Source organism: Muntiacus reevesi, chromosome 5 (genome assembly GCF_963930625.1).
Source record: "Muntiacus reevesi chromosome 5, mMunRee1.1, whole genome shotgun sequence".
Classification (NCBI taxonomy): domain Eukaryota; kingdom Metazoa; phylum Chordata; class Mammalia; order Artiodactyla; family Cervidae; genus Muntiacus; species Muntiacus reevesi.
Genome location: NC_089253.1, coordinates 85,232,651 through 85,255,197, shown reverse-complemented (window position 1 = coordinate 85,255,197; position 22,547 = coordinate 85,232,651). Strand labels below are relative to the sequence as shown.

General features: G+C 40.0%; 1 long non-coding RNA gene and 1 other non-coding gene across 2 annotated transcripts; one reads left to right on the top strand and one right to left on the bottom strand.

Annotated features, from left to right (window-relative positions):
* The first annotated feature begins 1,171 nt into the window (after window positions 1-1,171).
* On the top strand, window positions 1,172-22,502 carry LOC136168353 (uncharacterized). The gene is made up of 5 exons (XR_010663302.1): window positions 1,172-1,192; window positions 3,364-3,562; window positions 16,918-17,074; window positions 17,325-17,688; window positions 21,649-22,502. It is a non-coding gene; the product is annotated as an uncharacterized lncRNA (long non-coding RNA).
* On the bottom strand, window positions 21,566-21,672 carry LOC136170038 (U6 spliceosomal RNA). Its single transcript, XR_010663498.1, has one exon. It is a non-coding gene; the product is annotated as a U6 spliceosomal RNA (small nuclear RNA).
* Window positions 22,503-22,547: the final 45 nt, after the last annotated feature.

Below are 22,547 nucleotides of genomic sequence, written 5' to 3'. Positions count from 1 at the left end.
CTGACTTGATCTATTCAGCAGATTTGGCTAAAGCCTGCTGCGTATATTAATAATTGCTGCTTGTGTAATAACAAACCAACTTACACACTGCACCTATAGATGTCACCTATCTTTAATAACACAAAATAAGAAAACATGTATAAAATGGACTTATTTGGAGCCTATGCCAGCAATAAATAATAATCATTAAAAAGTAACACTTTCTAATTACAGTTTGAAATTAAATTGAACATTTGATTGTGGTAGGAGGATGGAAATTTTCGCCAAATTGTTGGCAGTGCAGGCTGGCTTAGTGAGCCTGCCTTTTGTTGCACAAGATGAACAACAACAAATTAGAAGTTATCTAAATTATTAAAGATCAACTTCTTAAACACCACAGCTGTAGGATAATTCATGTGCTTTGGTTTATTGAAAATCAACATTGCTTCCTCTAATTTCTCTCTAGAGAAATCAGATAAAATCCACTCTCTTAATCGTCTCCTTGCTACACAAGGATGACAGCGTACTTATCTCACCCCCATAGCCCTAGTCCTTCCATCTGTTCCCTTTGAGCTGGTATGGTACAGTGGTTGAGAACTTACACTCTGGAATCAGCTGGACTGAATTGGAACCATGTCCACGCCATATACTAGTTTTAAGTTACTTCTTTGAATGTCAGTTTTCTATAAAAGGGGGACAGTGAGACTTATTTAATGGTGGTGGTGGTTTAGTCACTAAGTTGTGTCTGACTCTTGTGATCCCATGGACTGTAACCCACCAGGCACCTCTGTCCATGGAATTTCCCAGGCAAGAATACTGGAATGGGTTGCCATTTCCTCCTCCAGGGGATCTTCCCAACCCAGGGATCAAACCTGCATCTCCTGCATTGCTGGTGGATTCTTTTACTACTGAGCCGCCAGGGAAGTCCACTTATTTAATAGGATTGTTCTAAATATTAGAATTAATGTATAACAGGATGCTGACTGGTACATGTAAAGAAATTGCTCAATAAATACTAACTATTTTGATTTCATGGAGTTTGAGAAGCAGGTATTTAGTAAATTGCTCTTGTTTGAATGAGAACATTAGAAGGACAAACTAAAAATCCTCACTCTTATTTTCTTAGGATTATATTCATAGAGGAAGACCAAGTCAGGAAATCAACTCTTAGTCTTTTCCTGACTGATCACATGTTCACACAGCACAGCTGCAAGTAAGCAAAATGTGTGGTGTAAATCTCCTTCCTCTAGGATATTCAAGCCTTGTGGAATAATAGTTTCTCATTTGTAGCAGTTATATGTATTTTAGCCCTATTTGGAGGTCCCTTCTGTTAGGCCTTAAAATGTTGTCTATTCCATTTTTTAAAGGTCATTTCTTCATTTCTCACAGATTATAGACCTTTAATTCATCAGTTGTTAAATCTAAAATTCTTGCCAGTAAGTCTATTCCTGGACAAATTCCATTTGAAATCTCTTAGGTAAATAGTTAATAGGACAAGCAGGAGAAAATTTTGCACTACTCTTCCATTATTGACCATCGTCTTACTCAAGTATCACCTTGTGATGAAATCTCTTAAAAACAGCATAAAATTATGTGCAGCTCTTATTGATTTTTCTTTGGCCTTTGTCTCTGTGGTCAGGAATCTATTCTTAACTTAACTACTTAGCTGCATATAGTCCCCGGAACTACTGAAGCTAATGTAGAACTTGTACTTTAAGAGCATCAGGAGAATCTAGGTCAATAGATACTTAATTCAGTTTGAAGTAAAATGTAGTGTGATGTAGTTTATACTGTGATACAGTCTGATGATTTGTATTGAAAGAAATACAAATGAAGGAAGGAAAAAAGAAAGTGAAAATCACTCAGTTGTGTCTGAATCTTTGCGACCGCATGGACCAAACAATCCATGGAGTTCTCCAGGCCAGAATCTGGAGTGGGTAGCCTTACCCCCCTCCAGGGGACCTTCCCAACCCAGGGATCAAACTCAGGTCTCCCACACTGCAGGCAGATTCTTTACCAGCTGAGTCACCAAGGAAGCCCATATGCCCTCCTTTTAAAGTAGTTCTTCCATAATGTCTCAACATCCTGTCCCTTTGAGCTGGGTACATGATCCCTTGCTTGCTAAGGAGATAAGCACACCTATATGCTGATATCATGATTTTATTATCAGAAATAACTGTAATTCTTATTGTGAAAAAAAAAAAAAACATTAGATAAACTTTAGAGAATCTGGCTTCACTTGTGTATTTATGAAAACTTAGTATATTAAAGGTAATATTTCAAATTAAAGGGGAATAATGCAGTATTGAATAAATGCCATTGGGAATATCAGTCATTATTTAGAAAAAGAAAAAAGTTTATTTTTATCTCGCAGCATACCATAAAATAAGTTTCAAATTGTTTAGAGGATTAAGCTTAAGAAACTCTACTATGATGCACTCAAATAAAGCAAAGATTATTTTAGTAATTTGGGAGAGAGAAAGGTACAAGCAAGACCCCAAACCCAGAAGCTACTAAGAAACAGATAAACAAAAGTTCTCCTGTAAAATTAAATGTTTTCATGATGAAAGCTATCATAAAAAAGATAGAAAAACTGGGAGAAAAAAATATGTGCAACATATGTAACAGGCAAGAGGATAATCATAAAAGAGTTCCTATAACCATTAATTATTAAGCAAACAGGAAACAATAGGAATTATGAAACCACAAAGGAAGATATACAAATGGCTTCTTTACTTAAAAAGTTGCTAAAGTTTCTACACCCAGTTCCGATGTATGGGACCAATTCCAATGTGTATGGAAAGGGACTTTTTCACACCAGCACTAACTAGCAATTCTCTGACACTAGCTGGGTGTAAAATTCGATTCAACCTGACACTGTATACACAGAGACAGCATCAGATTCTACAGGCAAGAACTCAGTCCCACAAGACTGCCCCCAACTTCAGATGCCAATCACAAGTCCCAGGTTGTTGCGTGTCTGACCAACTGGTTATAAATTATAGATATCAGAGGTTCCCATAGACCCCCTCCGTCAGTTTGATTAATTTGCTAGAATGGCACATTTTACCTACTGGATTATCAGTTTAGTATATAAAAGGATATAGCTCAGGAACAGTCAGATGGAAAACATACATAGGGCAAGATGTGTGGGAAGGGTGTGGAGCATCCATGTCCTCTCCAGGTGAAGTACTCTCCCTGAATCTCCACATGCTCACCAACCCGGAAGCTCTCTAAACCACCTCTTTCTGGGTTTTATGGAGGCCTTATTACAGAGGCATGCTTGATTACATCATTGGGCATTGGTGACTATTTCAACCTCTAGCTCCTTATTCTTCCTGGAAATTAGGGGGTGGGACTGAACTTTCCACTTCTCTATTCAAGGTTGGTTCCCTTGGCAGCTATCCATGTGGATGGAGGCTATCCATCCACAGGTGATTTCCAGATGCCATCTTGTTACCTGAAAACTGGCTTGATCTTTTGGTGGATGATAAGTCAAAGGACACAACCAAGTTAAAAAGGAGGAGAAGGAAGGATTTATTACTTGTAGCAACTAAGGACAACACCTGGAATCTTTTCTAAGGTAGTGTCTTCTTTTTCTCTTTCTGCCACATCCTAATTATTGAAAATCCTAAAATCCACCTCAGCCAGTTGGGTGGTGGGGGTGGTAAGTCCTACTAATCGTTTTTTTTTTTAATGTTAACATTTTAAAATATTCTACTATTTTAAAAAATAAGTTGCAATGCATGGGCTTCTCATTGTGTTGGCTTCTCTTGTTGGGGCACGTGGGCTCTAGGGTGTGTGGGCTTCAGTGGTTGCAGCTCCTGGGCTCCAGAGCCCAAGCTTAATAGTTGTGGTGCATGGGCTTCATTGCTCTAAGACATGTGGGGTCTTCCAAGATCAAGATCAAACCCATGTCTTCTGCATTGGTAGGTGGATTCTTTACCACTGAGCCACCAAGGAAAACCCCCTACTGTTACCTTTTGGAGTTTGCAGTGAATATCTGGAACATCCTGAGATATGAAGTAGATGTCTATTACTACTGGAATATGGTAGGAAAAAGAAAAAAAAGCAGACATCACTTTCAGAAATATTCCTGCTGTTCTGTTACTGCAAGTAATAAATCCTTCCTTCTCCTGCCCTTTGGTTTGGTTGTGTTACCCAAAAACTGGGTTTGACTCTTGGTGAGTGTCAAAAGACAAAACCAAGCCAGAGATTGAAAGATGGAAGGATTTATTATTCCTTGCAGCAAATAAAGACAACACTGGGCATCTTTCCCAAAGCAGTGTCTCCCTGACAGCGAAGCTGGGGAAGTTTTAAGTTAAGGGTACATGCATATTCATCAAGGGGCTTGAGCAGCAGAGAATTCAGCATAGAATTGGAGCAAAGGTTGACAGAGTCCAAGCTTTAGTTGATTGAAGTCATTAGAGTCAGAAAGTGTCAACATCATCACCCCGTAGGTTCCAGTTGATCTGTAGGTTGAGCACTTCAGGCTAATCTTTACCTTTGGAACAACACAGATATATAATCTTTGCTATTGTTGCTTCTCTTGTCTGATAACAGTTTTGTTTCTTTATTCTTTCATTCCCCTAAGATCATTAGTTCCAAGTTGGGAAAGGAGTATGTCAAGGCTATATGTCATCACCCTGCTTATTATATGCAGAGTACATCATGTGAAATGCAGGGCTGGATGAAGCACAAGCTGGGATCAAGATTGCCGGGGGAAATATCAATAACCTCAATATGCAGATGACACCACCTTTGTGGCAGAAAGTGAAGAGGAACCAACGAGCCTCTTGATGAAAGTGAAAGAGGAGAGTGAAAAAGCTGTCTTAAAACTCAACATTCAAAAAACGAAGATCATGGCACCTGGTCACATCACTTTATGGCAAATAGATGGGGAAACAATGGAAACAGTGACAGACTTTATCTTCTTGAGCTCCAAAATCACTGCAGATGGTGACTGCAGCCATGAAATTAAAAGACGCTTGTTCCTTGGAAGAATAACTATGACCAACCTAGACATCATATTAAAAAGCAGAGACATTACTATGTCGACAAAGGTCCATCTAGTCAAAGCTGTGGTTTTTCCAGTAGTTGTGTATGGATATGAGAGTTGGGCTATAAAGAAAGCTGAGTGCCAAAGAATTGATGCTTTTGAACTGTGGTGTTCAACTGTGGTGAGAAGACTCTTGAGAGTCCCTTGGACTGCAAGGAGATCAAATCAGTCAATCCTAAAGAAATCAGTCCTGAATATTCACTGGAAGAACTGATGCTGAAGCTGAAATTCCAATACTTTGGCCACCTGATGTGAAGAAACAACTCACTGTAAAAGACTGTGATGCTGGGAAAGATTGAAGGTGGGAGGAGAAGGGGACGACAGAGGATGAGTTGGTTGGATGGCATCACCAACTTGATGGACATGAGTTTGAGCAAACTCTGGGAGTTAATGATGGACAGGGAAGTCTGGTGTGCTGCAGTCCATGGAGTCATAAAGAATCGGACACGACTGAGCAACTGAACTGAACTGAAGGTCATTAGTTAATGAAATCTGTTTAAGGGCAAGCATTGTGGCCAATCTTAGATCACAGAATGGCTTAAGGCCAAAAAGGGCTTCTCTCTCTCTCTTTTTTTTTTTTTTAAGATAAAACAGGGCAATTACCTATTTCATGTTTCATGGTACATAATGGATAACAGAGTTTCCTTCAAGACCATAGTGAAACAGGAAAAGGGGCTTCTCTTATGTCAAGTAAGCTATGCCTGATTCTCTTTCTCCAGGGACTCCCTACCCTATCGGCTTAGTTGTGTCTTTTGACTTGACACCCACCAAGATTGAACCCAGTTTTAAGGTAATAACAGCATTAACATAAACCCAGTTATGGTGAAAAAGTAACAAGACCACCCATTTCACCTTATGGTCTGAAGTAGTTTCAGGAACTGAGGACAGGAGACCAAATATTATGACAAAAGTTTCTGCCAATGCTATTACTGTTGAGGAAATTCTAACAGTTATGGCAGCTGTGAGTCAGGAACCATGGATGAAAACCAAATATACTATAAGAGAAATATATTTTGGTCATCTGAGTGACCTGTAGGGGGGCAAAATCTGCCACCCCAAAATGTCTCATTGACATGAAGATTATTTCAAACTGAAAACAATCAAGACTGAGAAGATTCAGGAAGAAGTTTTGAGTTTTCCTCTGTCTAAAGAATTTAGATAGGGGCTTCCCTGGTGTCTCAGTGGTAAAAGAATCCACTTGCAACGTAGAAGATGCCGGTTTGATTCCTGGATCAGAAGATCCCCTGGAGAAGAAAATGGCAATCCACTCCACTATTTTCGCTTGGGAAATCCTATGGACAGAGGAGCCTGGTAGGCTACAGTCCATGGGGTTGCAAAAGAGTCAGACACGATTTAGCAACTAAACAACAAAAACAACACCCCAACCTCAAGAATTTAGATAGAGGGCCTCTTTCAAGAAGAGAGCTATCACCATAGACAACTATGGTATGAACTAAGTGTGTAGACAGGGAGAAATTTAGCAAAGTTTGTTAAATTCTTCTCTTTTTTCATCTCTATACCAATTGTCTTCCTCCCCTTTGAGGTCTCAAGTCATTACCCCCAACACCCACTTTTGTCTTTGACTGAGGATGCTATTTAAGGTGAGAGTTTCAGCCATTTTGGCAAGTTACTCAGTTTTTTTGAGTCTACCTCATATATATATAGTATTAAACTTTTGTTTGGTTTTCTCCTGTTAATGTGTTTCATATCCATTTAATTTTTATACCAGTCAAAAAGAACCTAGAAGGGGAAAGGAAAATTTCTTCCTCCGTGAGTGTCCAAACATATATTTCTTATAAATCGGAATATTGAGTTTTTCAACCAAGAATCATGGAAATGTGAATAAAATTTTGGTTTTTCATGTTAATTTCCAAATTATAGGATATAGACATTATATAAAGGAGCCAATAAAAAAAAAGATTGATACATCTAGATTTAGCAAGGGTTTAAGGGACGGGACCCTGAAAAGAGTTTGGTAGTATCTATCAGCTTTATCTGTTTGTCCCGCAATTCTGCTTTTAAGAATCTATCTTTTAAACTTATTTTTCATAACAAATAATTTTTCTGAACTTTGTGAAAGTTCACAAACATCTCAAAAGTAGTTAAATTCAACTCCTGATTTCCTGCTCTCAAATCTTATTTTTATTGTGTCTCCTCTGTATCAGAAAATAGTGTCTCTGTTGAATCTATTTTCATGCTAGAAAATTAGAATTAAAATACCTGCTCCTTCTAATTATCTAATGCATCACCACGTCCTATGAATTGTATCTTCAAAACATTACAGAGTTCAGGCTAGTACTGCTCAACCCATGGCAGGCCAGTTAATGGAGAGGTGAAGTGTTGGGGCAAGGAATAACGACTTTATTGGGAAAGCCAGCAGACCAATATTTTTATAGCAGACTAATGCCGTAAAGAACCATCTTGTCTGTGTTTCGATGCTAGTTTCTTTTATAGTACACAGATGGGTAGAAGGGTGAGGAAGTAAAGTGAAAAGGCAGTAAGCTGCTGCAGATATTCCTGGTTCTGACCATACTCCAGAGGAGATATGTTAGTCTTTCCTGCAACTGTGTACAGGTGGGCCTGGTCAGGGTGTTTTTTGTGAGCAAAGCAAAGGTGTTTTAGTGTAACACTCAGACATGGTGGCAGGGTTCCCAGAGATGGATCTTAATGTATGTTTTAAGCTATAGGCAATCTTCCTTTTGTGATTAGCTTGCAACAAAGGCAATAGAGTATAGTGGTCAAGGTAAAAGAAACATCCAATATGGAGTCAGACTTGTTCTTCCCTGTTATAAAAAATGTATCTAATGACCAACATGCCCATGAAAAGATACTCAGCATCACTAACAAAGAGATGCAAATCTAAACTACAGTGAGGGCTTCCCTGGTGGCTCAGTGGTAAAGAATCTGCCTGCTAATGCGGGAGACACGGGTTCCATCCCTAATCAGGGAAGATCTCACATGCTGCAGAGCAACTAAGCCCGTGTGCCCCAACTGTTAAACCTCTGCTCTGGAGCCCGGGAGCCGCAACTGCTGAAGCCTTTGTGCCCTAGAGCCCATGCTCCCCAACAAGAGAAACCACTGCAATGAGAAGCCTGAGCACCGAAAACTAAAGAGTAGCCTCCACTCAACCACAGCTAGAGAAAGCCCCATGCAGCCACAAAGATCCAGCACAACCAGAAATAAAATAAACAAATAAATTTTGAGAGAAAAGAAAACCACAATCAGATATCACCTCACATCCATCAGACTGGCCATTATTAAAAAGTGTCCAAATAACAAATGCTGGAGAGTGTGTGGAGAAAAGGGAACTCTCCTGCACTGTTGGTGAAAGTGTAAATTGGTATAGCCACTGTGGAAAAAAATATGAGGTTTCCTCAGAAAGCTAAGAATAGAGTTGCCAAGATGGTAAAGAATCTGCCCACAGTGCGGGAGACCCGGGTTTGATCCCTGGGTTGGGAAGATCCCCTGGAGAGGGGTATGGCAACCCACTCCAATATTCTTGCCTGGAGAATCCCATGGACAGAGAAAGCTGGTGGGCTACAGTCCTTGGGATCACACAGAGTTCAACATGACTGAAGCGACTTACTTTAACTTTACTATGATCCAGCAATCCCACTCCTGGGCAAATATTCAGACAAAAATATAATTAAAAATGAAACATGCACCCTGGTGTCCATAGCAGCACTATTCACAATAGCCAAGATTTGGAAGTAACCTGTCAAAGTCGACTATTGACAGATGAAAGGCAAAAGAAAATGAAGTGTTAGACAAATGTTATGTGATACTGCTTACATGAGGAAGCTAAAAGTACACAAATTTACAAAACAGAAGCAGATTCACAGACATAGAAAAGAAATTTATGGCTACCACAGGGAAGAGGAAAGGGGGAAGGATAAATAAGGAGTATGGGATTCACAGATACACAGTACTATATGTAAAACAGCAAGGATTTACTGTAAAGCACAGGGAACTGTATTCAGTATCTTATGATAACCAATTTACACGATATTTTAAATCAACTACAGTACACTGAAAATAATATTAGACATCATTATTCATTGAGCCTCTTGATGAAAGTGAAAGAGGAGAGTGAAAAAGTTGGCTTAAAGCTCAACATTCAGAAAACTAAGATCATGGCATCCGGTCTCATCACTTCGTGGCAAATAGATGGGGAAACAGGGGAAAGAGTGGCTGACTTTATTTTTCTGGGCTCCAAAATCACTGCAGATGGTGATTGCAGCCATAAAATTAAGAGATGCTTACTCCTTGGAAGGAAAGTTATGACCAACCTAGACAGCATATTGAAAAGCAGAGACATTACTTTGTCAACAAAGGTCCCTCTAGTCAAGGCTATTGTTTTTCCATTGGTCATGTATGGATGTGAGAGTTGGACTATAAAGAAAGCTGAGCGCCGAAGAATTGATGCTGACTCCTGGAGTTGGTGATAGACAGGGAGGCCTGGCGTGCTGCGGTTCATGGGGTCGCAAAGAGTTGGACACGACTGAGCGACTGAACTGAACTGAACTGATTCATTAGGGAAACACAAATTAAAACCACAAAAGATATTAATACTCTTACATACCCAGTAGAATGAGTAAGACTAAAAAATAAAAAAGTCAGACTGTCCACCAAAAAATTAATCAGTCAATTTAAGAAAGAAATGGAAAATTTATTCTAACCAAATTGAGAATGATAACCCAGGAAGTCTTTCAGAAGGCTGAGGACTGTTCTGCCCATTAAAGATCTAAGCACAGTTATATAGGTTTTTGAGCTAGAGGGCTGTACCTTAAATGATATATTCTTGACAGATTACACAGTCTGGATCTACAGGTACAAAGTAGTGGCATGGGTCACTGTGGCCTCTTAACATCAAGGAAGGTTATCTCCTAAGTGGTTGTGACCCTTGATGAGATTAAGAAGGGATGTTATCTCCTAAGGAGGTCTGGTTAATGCAGAGGCATGATACCTATGAAACGGGAGGAAGGTGGCTGAAAACGGCAAAGGAAAATTTTATGTTTCAATTTTTCTTATCTTGCCATAAAATATGAACTTCATTTCATCAAAGAATAGCAAGTGTTGATGAAGATACAGAGAAACTGAAAGTCACATGTATTTCTGATGGGAATGGAAAATCATGCAGCCACTTGGCAGTTTCTTAAAATAGTTAAACAGAAGCTTGCCATAGGACCATGCAGTTCTACTTCTCTACTTCAGAGAAATAAAACATATTACGAGACTAAGATTAATGAATTTTCACAACATTCTTATTCATAATAGACACCTCCTGCAGATAATCCAAATGTCTGTTGACTGTGAATTGATACACCTGTTATATGCACACATTTGAATGCTACTGAGCAATAAAAAAGAACAAACTACAATGACATCGCTGAATCTCAAAAACTGTGCTAGATGAAATAAGTCAGACACAAAAGTCTACATATCATATGATTCTATTTATATAAATCTTCTAGAAAAGAGAAAACTGTGGAGACAGTCACTGAAGCTCAACAGGATCCTTTGGGGCCCTCCTGGGTAAAAAAAAGCCCCTCTGTGTCCCCCATTTCTTATTTGTAGAAAAAGGCTTTAGTCTCTTAGGCCTTCCCTGAGTTCCAAAGAGCAGACTCTTTAGAGCAGTTACTAATTAGAGAAATGAGTGAATGTAAAAACAAAGGAAAAGCAGTCAAGCAAGAAAAGTAATGATAGTTTAAACAATAGTTCAGAGATAAAGCAGAGTCTAGTTTCTCCTCAGGTGATATACAGAACAACCTGATGCATGTCTTTGAGTTGTTCTACAGAAACTAAAGCCCCTACGCAGGTGGAAGATAGAGCAGGGTAGACCCCAGACTGGTTGGAACCAGAAGGTAAATGATTAAGATTTCTGAAACATCACCATGTTACTTCACCACCAACCAATCAGAAATCCATAAGCTGATCCTGTACCCTACCACCCTCAACCCCAGTGTTACCTTTAGAAACTCTTCCCTGAAAGCCTCTCAGGAGTTTGGGTCTTTTGAGCATGAACTGCCCGTTCTGCTTACTTGGTCCTTTGCCTTACACTGTGCTTTTCTTCACTATGATCCAGCATCAGTAGATTGTCTTTGCTGTGTATAAGTTAGGTTCAGTAACAATATCAGGTTAGTAGTGGCCTCAGATAGGGTGGGAACGAATGTGTGCAAATGGGCACAAGTGAACTTTTGGATGATTGCAGTAATGGTTGCACAACTGTGTAAGTGTAATAAAATTCACCAAACTGTATGCTTACAATGGATTAATTGTATGGTGGATCAGTTATACCTTAATACGTCTGTTGTTCGTTGTTCAGTTGGTAGGTCATGTCCAACTCTTTGTTACCCCGTGGACTGCAGCACACCAGGCTTCCCTGTCCTTCACCATCTCCTAGAGCTTGCCCAAACTCATATCCATCAAGTCGGTGATGCCATCAAACCATCTCATCCTCTGTCATCCCCTTCTCCTCCTGCCTTCTACTTTCCCAGCATCAGGGTCTTTTCCAGTGAGTTGGCTCTTTGCATCAGGTGGCCAAAGTATTGGAGCTTCAACTTCAGCATCAGTCCTTCCAATGAATATTAGAGTTGATATCCTTTAGGATTGACTGGTTTAATCTCCTTGCTGTCCAAGGGATTCTCAAGAGTCTTCTCACCACAGTTGAACACCACAGTTCAAAAGCATCAATTCTTTGGCACTCAACCTTCTTTTTGGTTCAACTGTCACATCTGTACATGAGTACTGGAAAAATCATAGCTTTGACTAGATGGACCTTTGTCAGCAAAGTAAAAAAACTTTTTTAGTATTAAAAAAAAATTACTTATTTTCGGCTGGGTCTTCGTTGCTTTGAGAGGACTTTCTCTAGTTGTGGTGAGCCACAGCTATTCTTCATTGCCGTGCATGGGCTTCTCATTGTGGTAGCTTCTCTTGTTGCACCACACAGGCTACAGGCATGCGGGCTTCAGCAGATGCAGCAGGCAGGCTCAGTAGTTGTGGCACATGGGCTCAGTTGCTCTGCAGCATGTGGAATCTTCTCAGACCCGTGCCCCCTGCATTGGCAGGTGGATTCATTTTTGTTTGTTTGTTTAATTGGAGGCTAATTACTTTATCATATTGTGGTGGGTTTTGCCATACATTCACATGAATCAGCCATGGGTATGCACGTGTTCCCCATCCTGACCCTCCCTCCCACCTCCCTCCCCATCCCATCTCTCAGAGTCATCCCAGTGCACCAGCCATCAGGTGGATTCTTATCCACTGCACCATCAAGGAAGTCCAGTAGTACTTTTGTTTACAACGCTTACCATGATAAAAGCAATATCCTTCCCATGGCCTGTAAGGTCATGCTTTGTTTGGTTTGTTTGGCTTTACCTCCCAGCCAATTACCTTGCTTACTGATTTCCAGCAGCACTGTACCATCTTCTGCCTCAAGGCCTTCCTGCCTGTTGGCCTTTGCCTGAGATGCCCTTAATCCTCCAGTCTTTAGCTGGAGAGTTATTACTAATCCTTTACATTTTAGTTTAAATGTCACTTCCTCAGATAGCTTCCCTGATAACATTCCTTCACGGTTTAAATTAGGTCACTCTGTCATTTTCCTTTTATTAGACTGCTCCTTCAAAACCTTCTTTCAGTCTGTAGTCACATATTAACTTATGATTTTTTAAATTTCTCTCTCTCCACTTGAATGTAAGCTCTAAAAGGGCAGGAACTACACCTATTTTGTATATCACTTTACATATCATTTTCAGGAAGTATGTTCTAGTGTTAAATCAATTCATATGAAATGAACAGATTAGTTCATTTAATTACCCAGGATTACCTATTGCAACTGTAATATCTTGAAGGGTTCACTGCAAAATGCACTGCTAAATTTAAAATAAAAACATTTCATTGAAATTTTCTTTTTCTCATTTTACCAGTTGGGCAATTGGTAATATGAGCAAGAAGGGTTTTTTTCGGGCTAAAGTTATTGCAGGTATAGAGGACTGAATTCTCAGAGTTGTGTAAATGTTTCTGTATACATTGGCAGGGTTGATTGTCAAAGTGCAGAGAGATACTCCCTTAATTGGCCACATATCTGTAAGGAGCTAAACCCTTGCCAAAAGATCATTTGAGAGGAAAATAATATTCAGGGAAGATTTCTAAAGGATAGGTAGTCCTTCCAGACTGTCTGGTGCCTCTGACACGTACTTGGCTATTTTGGTCCCTCCTAAAATTACTTTTAGTGACTTATGCCATCAACTAATACAACAACATTATAAGAAATGCTCCTCCTGAATTTATCACAGAAATGCAGTGTTCTATATTATCCAATGCTTTTCTTTGAATGAGAACCCACTGTCCTTCGGGGGCTTCAAACGTGAATATCCACCTACCTCCTGGGCATCTCCACTTGGATGCAGAACTAGTGATGAGAGTGAGCTGACTGAGTATAACGTTTTTACACAGAATCCTTTTCTGTGTAATCCTTTGAATTAGTAGGAATGAGTGGCCTCTAAATTTTTTGCTGTCGTTCAGGTGCTAAGTCGTGTCTGACTCTTTGCGACCCCATGGACCACAGCACATCAGGCTTCTCTGTCCTCTACTATCTCCCGGCATTTCGGGAAATTCATGTCCGTTAAGCTGTCTAACCATCACATCCTCTGCTGTCACCTTCTCTTATTGTCCTTCTCCTCCTACTGTCGCCGTCAGTCTTTCCCAGCATCAGGGTGTTTTCCAGTGAATCGACTCTTCCCATCAGGTGGCTAAAGTATTGGAGCTTCAACTTCAACAACAATCCTTCCAATGAATATTCAGGGTTGATTTCCTTTAGGATTGACTGGTTCGATCTCCTTGCAGTCCAAGAGACTCTCCAAGAGTCTTCTCCAGGGTATAATAGTCTCCCAATAAAATATTACTGTGTACCCCAATATATAAAACATAAAAAAAGCAGGGGTGTGGGGGAAGCCATGTTTTAATTTTTCCTCCCACCCAGTTATCTTTGATCTCCTGAAGGAGATAACAGGAAAGTTAAAAACCACTGACCTAGTCCAATCCCTTCATTTGGGACAGTTGTGGCTTTCACTGAAAAACAAGCATACTTAATGGAATGCAAACATAGTAACTGACTTTTCAGAAAACTATAGGGGACAATGTCCTCAAATACTTAGCAGACATTAATACAGTATATAGTGACAGGATGCTTGTTTTTTAACAAGCTAATGGATTCCTATTTGTATCTCTAACCTTGATTTCTCCCCTGAGCTATGGGCTCCTATACTGAACTATTTATGTGATATATTTTCACTGATATTTTTAACAACTGCTCAAAACTCACATGTCTAAAACAACTCCACCGTGCCTCACTTTGAGGCTTTTTTCATTCATGCAGAATGAAATGAATGGGCTTTTCCACTGGGTCTTCAGTTGAGGGAGGAGAGGTTGTATTATTTCTTTAGTCATGTTGGGGAGGAAACATTTCCTCCTTTAGGTTCTTCTGCCTGATATGAGATTTACACTGAGATGAGACAGATAAACAGAAGAAAATCGAACAGAAGTTTAATAACATAGATACACGGGAGAGACCCAGGGAAACTGAGTAACTCATCAAAATGGCTGAAGTCCTCAAATTAAATACCATCTTCAGATGAAATCCAAACAGGATTGAAGTAGTAGTTTGAGACTTTAAACAGGATACTGAAGTAGCAGTTTGAGGAGGAAGGCAATTGACATGGAGATGGAAAAGATAATGTTTGGTAAACAGATATTTGCTGGGCCAGGCAGAGACAACCAGACACTGAGTGGGCTCTGACATCTGGGTCCTGCCAAATCTCCCCCAGCACCCCAGCCCATGTATTTCGTAGACGTCTCTGGTGATAGCTCAGTTCCAAGAACAGACCCTTTACCTACTTTTTAAGCAACTAAGGGAGAGGTAAAAACAAAAACTTACCGAGACTTCTGTTTCTTAAAAATGATCAGCCTAAAATAATCTTCATGCCAAAGAGACCCATTTGGGGGTGGCAAACTTTGCTTCCCCACAATAATTTAATCATGCTTAATCTCTTCTGAAAGTCCTGTTATTCAGATGTTAAATTTCCTAGATGGGTCCTTACATTTCCTTTGCTTTTGTATTGTCCATCATTTTATTTTTCAGCCCCACTTTCTGTGATAATTCTATTGTTCTTACAGTAATATTGTGTTCTTGTTTCACAGGCCCAATACTATCTTTTATCTCTCAGAGAACATGGATTATAATTTTTTTTTGGCCTTGCCCCTTAGCGTGTGCGATGTCGGTTCCCTGACCAGGAACTGAACACAGACCCTCAGGAGTGAGAGTGAGGAATCCTACCCACTGGACTCCCAGGGCATTCCCTGGATTATAATTCTTTTGATGTTAACTCATACATTATTTTTATTCCTCCAAGTTCTTTTCTTCTGTGTTTGTTTTGGTCCCTGCCTTCTGTATGAGATGATTTCCTGAAACATATATTGGCCCTTGTCTTTTGTTCACATTTCAGAGAACAGAACCGAACTGTTAATTTGTGACTTTGTATGCTTGTGCAGGACTTCTCTACTAGTAGGACTGATCAGGATGTGATCAGGCTGGGATTTTAGGCTCTCCATTTTTTTTGCTGAGGTCCCCTCAAAGTTAGAATCCAGATGTTTTTTGCTAAAGCCATTCCAGAGAAGTAAGTGCTGCACTTATGAAGGGCAGGAAGATGGGATCTGAGGCTTCTCCTTCAGAATACAGACTTTACCTCACCTGGTTTTATCTACTTGCCCCATCCCTGTCCTTTGCCACGCTAGATGCCTTTATGTTAATTTAAGCTATAAACTTTCTCTACTTTGTTAGTTACTTACCTTCCATATGCTTTTTGTGTTTTGTGTGTGTGTATGTGTGTTTGTCTTTCTGGCTGCACTGCGCTGCATGTGGGATCTTAGTTCTCCGACCAGGGATTGAACCAATCCCTGCATTAGAAGCACAGTTTTAACCACTGGACCACCAGGGAAGTCTCTTCCATATGCTTTTTTTTTTTTTTTTTAATGAATAGTTTTTTAAAATTTAGATTTTTTTTTTTTTTTAAATTTTCGGTTGCTAGATCTTTGTTGCTGTGCGAAGGCTTTCTTTAGTTTGGTGCATGGGGCTACCCTCTAGTTGCAGGGCTTGGACTTCTCATTGCGGGTGCATGGGCTTCAGTAGTTGCGGCTCGTGGCTCTAGAGCTCAGGCTCAGTACTTGTGGCACCTGGCTTAATTGCCTGGCTGGATGTGGAATCTTTCTGGAACAAGGATCAAATTCATGTCCCCTGCGTTGGCAGGCAGATTCTTTAACCACTGGACCATTAGGGAAGGCCCTTCCATATGCTTTTTATTTGCTGAAAATGTGATGACACTGCCCATCTGCTGTGGTCTTTTTTTCCCCTTTACTGTTGTTTTAAAAAGATGAAATAAAAATTATCACGTGTTCTGCCATGTTTAACCAGAAGTTTTAAAAAGACATTTTTTATACAACATGCTAGAAAATACTTCAAAATAAGTGTTTCTTTTCTTGGGGGGTATACTTAGTTTAACTAAGTTGTCTTTGAATAGTAGAGATGATAATTTTGAATATGGAAAAATACTTCTAGTTGTGAATGAATATTATCTCTCTGGAACAAAGTCAAGCTGAGTAAATGTTGATCTTAATCTGTAACTTGGATAAAAGGCATTTAGTATGAATAGTGGTAAGAAATGTTGGACCTAAGCAAAGAGACTGCCAGATATTTCTCCAGCAGAGATGAATTTGTCTGGGGTCACTGTGCATGCATGTGTGCTCAGTCCCTTTAGTCCTGTCCGACTCTTTGAGACCCTGTGGACTGTAGCCCACCAGGTTCCTCTGTCCATGAGATTCTCCAGGAAAGAATATTAGATTGGGTTGCCATTTCCTTCTCCAGGGGATCTTCCAGACCCAGGGATCAACCACGTCTCTTGTGTCTCCTGCACCAGTGGATTCTTTACCACTAGCACCACCAGAAGCCCAGCAGAAAATGACAATTCTGGGTTTGCAACCATGGTAAGCCACGTGAAGGTTCCCACATGGCAAGGGAGGACGAATATTTTTATAGTGGGGAGAAGGGCAATAGTAAAAGAGAGTCCATGGCTTTTCATTACCAGTCCTTATCGGGGAAGAAGAGAAGTCTTTCTTCCTGTTGAGTTCTGCTATAATCGAAGGACAAGAGAGCCCCCTTCCTGTTTTTTTGACTCTATTTAATTAAATATTCTATTTATTATTATTCTATTTATTAATTTTTTATTTTTTACAGAAATATATGAAGAAGAGAAGGAAGTCAGATGTGGACTCAAGTTCCAAAGTGAACTCTGGAGAACTGTCTGAATTACAGAGACATTACAAGTGACTGCCATTCAGAAAGTTTGCCACTGTCCTGGCACTTCTCTAACCATCAGAAAATTCTTTACTTCCAAAGAGGATTGATTTGACCAACTTTGCGCCAAAATATCTAGGGGAGGACTGAGCATCTGTTAGAGGAGAAATAACTACGTACAATTTGGCCAAGGGACAAAAAACTCAGTTCTGTCCTATCCATTCATCCATGCATATATCAATCCATTCACCTATCCATCTTCAGTTGTTTGGTTGCTTGATTCATTCAACAGATACTTATTGAGGTGAGTGCCTTTTTTTTGCTACCAGATTTGAACTAGATGCTGAGGAAGTAATGGGGAGTAAAACAGGTACATTCTCTGTCTTTCTGGCACTTACAGTCTAATCATGTGATAGAGGTTAATTAACTAATAGTTATAAATGTGTAATTAAAAATTGTAAGAAGAGTTCTGAACTAAAGGCACAGAGTACTGTGAGGAAAAATAATAGGAGACTTGACTTAACTTGGGAGTCAGGGCATCTCCCCTGATGAAGAAGTGTTTAAAGTGAGATATGAAAGAGGAGAAAGAATTGGAGAGGTGGAGAACAGGAGGAGAAAGAGCCAGCTCATATAGCAGTGTGAGGGCCAATTGTATATATATTTCCAACTCTGTGTTCAGGTTGATGGGTTGAAACCAGTCATGGTGGGAGTGTTTATACTGTAAGAATCTGCACACCCTACACTTTCTTTAGACATTTGCCAGCATCCCCTTGGGAGAAGGGGAAGGTCATGTATGTACTAACTATCTACTAGGACTCAGACACTATGCTAAATGCGGGATGTATTATTTCCTATAGCACCAACAGTAACATTCTGTAGAAGAAATATTTATCCTCATTTCTTGAACATAGAGTAGAACTTAGAGAAAAGAGTGAATTTCCCCAAATTGTTGAGCTAGAAAGTGGCAGTTGTTGTTCACTTGCTAAGTCATATCTGACCCTTTCAATCCCATGGACTGTAGTACGCCAGACTCCTCTGTCCTCCAATATCTCCCAGAGTTTGCTAAAACTCATGTCCATTGAGTTGGTGGGCATGATCATATATGAGCTCTGGTCTGGCTTTGAAGTTCATGCCCTTTTCCTCATATCATGCTGCCCATGACCTGAGCAGTAGTAGGTCCTAAGAAAGCACTCCCTTACCAGATTTCATTGTGAAAAAGACTTACTTAGATGAGTTCTCACCAACGGCTCACTCACTTCTACGATGTGAAAGTGTGATTTTCAGAAGTTAAAAACATAACCTTTTCTTGGCAGATGTAAACTATGAACCCATGTCAAAAATTTAATTATCTCATTAATTGGTGAGGGAATCAGTATGTAAAGCTGGTTCAAAGAGCATTTAAGGAACTGAGTATTTATAGGCAGTTTAATAAAGAAAGGTTAGAATAAATTACTTAGGTTAGAAACAAAACTGATTCATGTTTTAGCAGGGCATTAGACCATAGCCTTTGGGATTATCTCTTTTACTAGAGAGGAATCATTTGCATCTTTATTAAACACAAATCTACAAGTTAACTTTACAGAGTCTGAGTCTCTAATAGTTAATTAGAACATTCAGACTTCTCTTAGAAAATAAAATAATCCTTGAGAGGATTGTTAAACAATGCTTCAATGTGACATTGAAAGGACAGGCAGGTATCATTTTGGCCTTGTTACCTTCTTTTGTGTGATTTTGCTTAAGAAGTGTGAGCAGGAAACTTTTGCTGTATCCTGTGTACCTGTGGTGGTCTAACATTTGTGTGGTACAAAGTATGACAGGGTTCAGGGCATGCTAGCCCAAAATATGGCGCCTAGGCATATTGAATGGGCTTCCCTGGTGGCTTAGATGGTAAAGAATCCACCTGCAATGCTGGAGACCTGAGTTCAATCTCTGGGTTAGGAAGATCCCCTGAAGAAAGGCATGGCAACTCACTCCAGTTCTCTTACCTGGAGAATCCCCATGGACAGAGGAGCCTGATGGGCTACATTCCATGGGGTCGCAAAGATTTGGACATAACTGAGTGACTAAGCATATTGAATATCTTAAGCTGAAAGAGTTTGAGACAACAGTAGGAGCAGAAAAGTCACTATGACACTCACCAGTCTCCATGTGAAAGGTACCCTCCCTGTACCTGAAGGAAGGAAGATATTCTTACCACCAGAAATAGGAAATTTGGGGTTGAGAAATCTTTACAAACCATGTCAAACTAACCCTTGCCTTCCCAGTTATATTTTCACGATTTGTTACCCCAGTCCAAACCTCTCTGCCTTGTCAAGTCTTCACAGATGTATTGTTTCTTTGTCCAAAAGGTATGAAAGCATCTTGCTCTGGTCACTTCTTTGGATTTTCATTCTTCATTCTTTTGCTCTTTCTCCATTTTTCAGACTTACTGTTTGGAATCACAGAAGCAAATCGACTTCATTATTTATATCATGTTTCATTTTCAATCAAAAGGAAATTTCTCAGTTTGTCTTTACATCTTATATACTCATATTGAGTCCTAAATGATTTTTAGCTGCTTTCAGAAGCCAAATTTCCTCTCAAAAGATGATTCAGGCTAGGAATTCCCTGGTGGTTTAGTGGTTAGGACTAGTTGCTTTCACTGACAGGGCCAAGGTTTGATCTCTAGTCAAGGAACTAAAATCCCACAAGTTGTGCAATGCAACCAAAACAAAATAACCCCCCCCCCCCCAAAAAAAAAAAAAAAAAGATTTAGGCTTTAGTATAGTTCAGGCTGTAAGTCAACATGTTCCTTCCAAACCACTGATGGAGAGACTGGGCGCCCTCTGCTGATTGGCCCCAGAAAGCTGTTACTGTGGTTGACTGTCTTTCTGTCTTTCAAGTTAGTGGTGTTCTTAAAGGTTATTGGGAGTAATTTAATTCTCCCACGTGACTCTAAAGAGCTGCCTCTTCCTGTCTTCCTTCTTGGTTACTCCTCTTCTCTGCTTTTGTCTGTTAGTGTTTGTCTGCTGCCGATGAACCATTACATCTGATTATTTGCCAACTGTTCACTTGCCAGGTACCTGAAAGTTAACTGAAGGTGGCTGAGGGAGGCCGGATTGCCTGGGATGGTAAAGTGAGGTCAGCTGAGTGCAGTGGATTGTGTGAGTGTCAATATAGTTCTGTTTCTGTCCTACCTGCCCGGAGACTCAGTGCTGACTTGAAGAGCTACAGTGAACTCAATGTGGAGAGGGTGTTAGAACTGGTATGCATAAGAGGAGTCCAAGAAAATGTTTTGGGGCTTGTTTATTTCCTCTTACGTTATTATATATATGTACTGATATTAAACTAGAAAATGCAATCTCTGAAACTTAGTCCTGGAGGAAGCATAAGCTGGAATCAAGATTGCCGGGAGAAATATCAATAACCTCAGATATGCAGATGACACCACCTTTATGGCAGAAAGTGAAGAGGAACTAAAAAGTTTCTTGATGAAAGTCAAAGAGGAGAGTGAAAAAGTTGGCTTAAAGCTCAACATTCAGAAAACTAAGATCATGGCATCTGGTCCCATCACTTCATGGCAAATAGATGGGCAAACAGTGGAAACAGTGTCAGACTTTATTTTTTTGGGCTCCAAAATCACTACAGATGGTGACTGCAGCCATGAAATTAAAAGATGCTTACTCATTGGAAGGAAAGTTATGACCAACCTAGACAGCATATGGAAAAGTAGAGACATTACTTTGTCAACAAAGGTTCGTCTAGTCAAGGCTATGGTTTTTCCAGTAGTCATGTATGGATGTGAGAGTTGGACTATAAAAAAGGCTGAGTGCTGAAGAATTGATGCTTTTGAACTGTGGTGTTGGAGAAGACTCTTTTTTAAAAAATTTTTTTCATTTATTTTTATTAGTTGAAAGCTAATTACTTGACAATATTGTAGTGGTTTTTGCCATACATTGACATGAATCAGCCATGGATTTACATGTGTTCCCCATCCCAATCCCCCCTCCCGCCTCCCTCCCCATCCCATCCCTCTGGGTCTTCCCAGTGCACCAGCCCTGAGCACTTGTCTCATGCATCCAACCTGGGCTGGTGATCTGTTTCACCCTTGATAGTATACTTGTTTCAATGCTATTCTTTCAGAATATCCCACCCTCGCCTTCTCCCACAGAGTTCCAAAGTCTGTTCTGTACATCTGTGTCAAAAATATGGAATGCTTCATTAATTTGCGTGTCATCCTTGCGCAGGGGCCATGCTAATCTTCTCTGTATCGTTCCAATTTTAGTATATGTGCTGCCAAAGCGAGCAGTGGAGAAGACTCTTGAGAGTCCCTTGGACTGCAAGGAGATCCAACCAATCCATCCTAATGGAGATCAGTCCTGGGTGTTCATTGGAAGGACTGATGTTGAAGTTGAAACTCCCAATACTTTGGCCACCTGATGCAAAGAGCTGACTCATTTGAAAAGACCCTGATGCTGGGAAAGATTGAGGGCAGGAGAAGGGAATGACAGAGGATGAGATGGTTGGATGGCATCACTGACTCAATGGACATGGGTTTGGGTGGACTCTGGGAGTTGGTGATGGACAGGAAGGCCTGGCGTGCTGTGGTTCATGGGGTTGCAAAGAGTCGGGACACGACTGAGTGACTGAACTGAACTAAACTGAACTGAAGCTTAGTCCTTTCAAAAAAGAGGCTTCCCCTACACTTGAAAAAGCTGTTTTGGGGGAGATAAATCTTCAGAAATTGTATAACAGAAGTATCTTATTATAATGCTGAGCTTTGAGCACATTTTATTGTTGAACAAGAGACTTTTACAGCTGGTTTATTTTTGATTTCCTTGAAAGAACTTAGGAAATGTGGTTTGCCTCCTAATGCTTCTTTAATATTGTCAATTTCATTTAAATTTTACTTTTATGTTTAAAAATATGAATTATATAATAACTGATAAAAATTAAAATGACTTTAATAACATTTCTAAATGTTATGGGACTATGAATCACCCTTGGGACCTGTGTTTCATTGTCAATCGAGGCGGTGGATGGACCCCGAGCTGCTGCTCTGAGAGTCATTTTAGGTCTTTACAATTTCTCCTGTCCTCTCACTGACCCTACCCAGGACTGTACTGTGCAGCAGATCACTTCTCCATTGTCAAGGGCTTTATAGTTAATGATATTGTTTAAGAA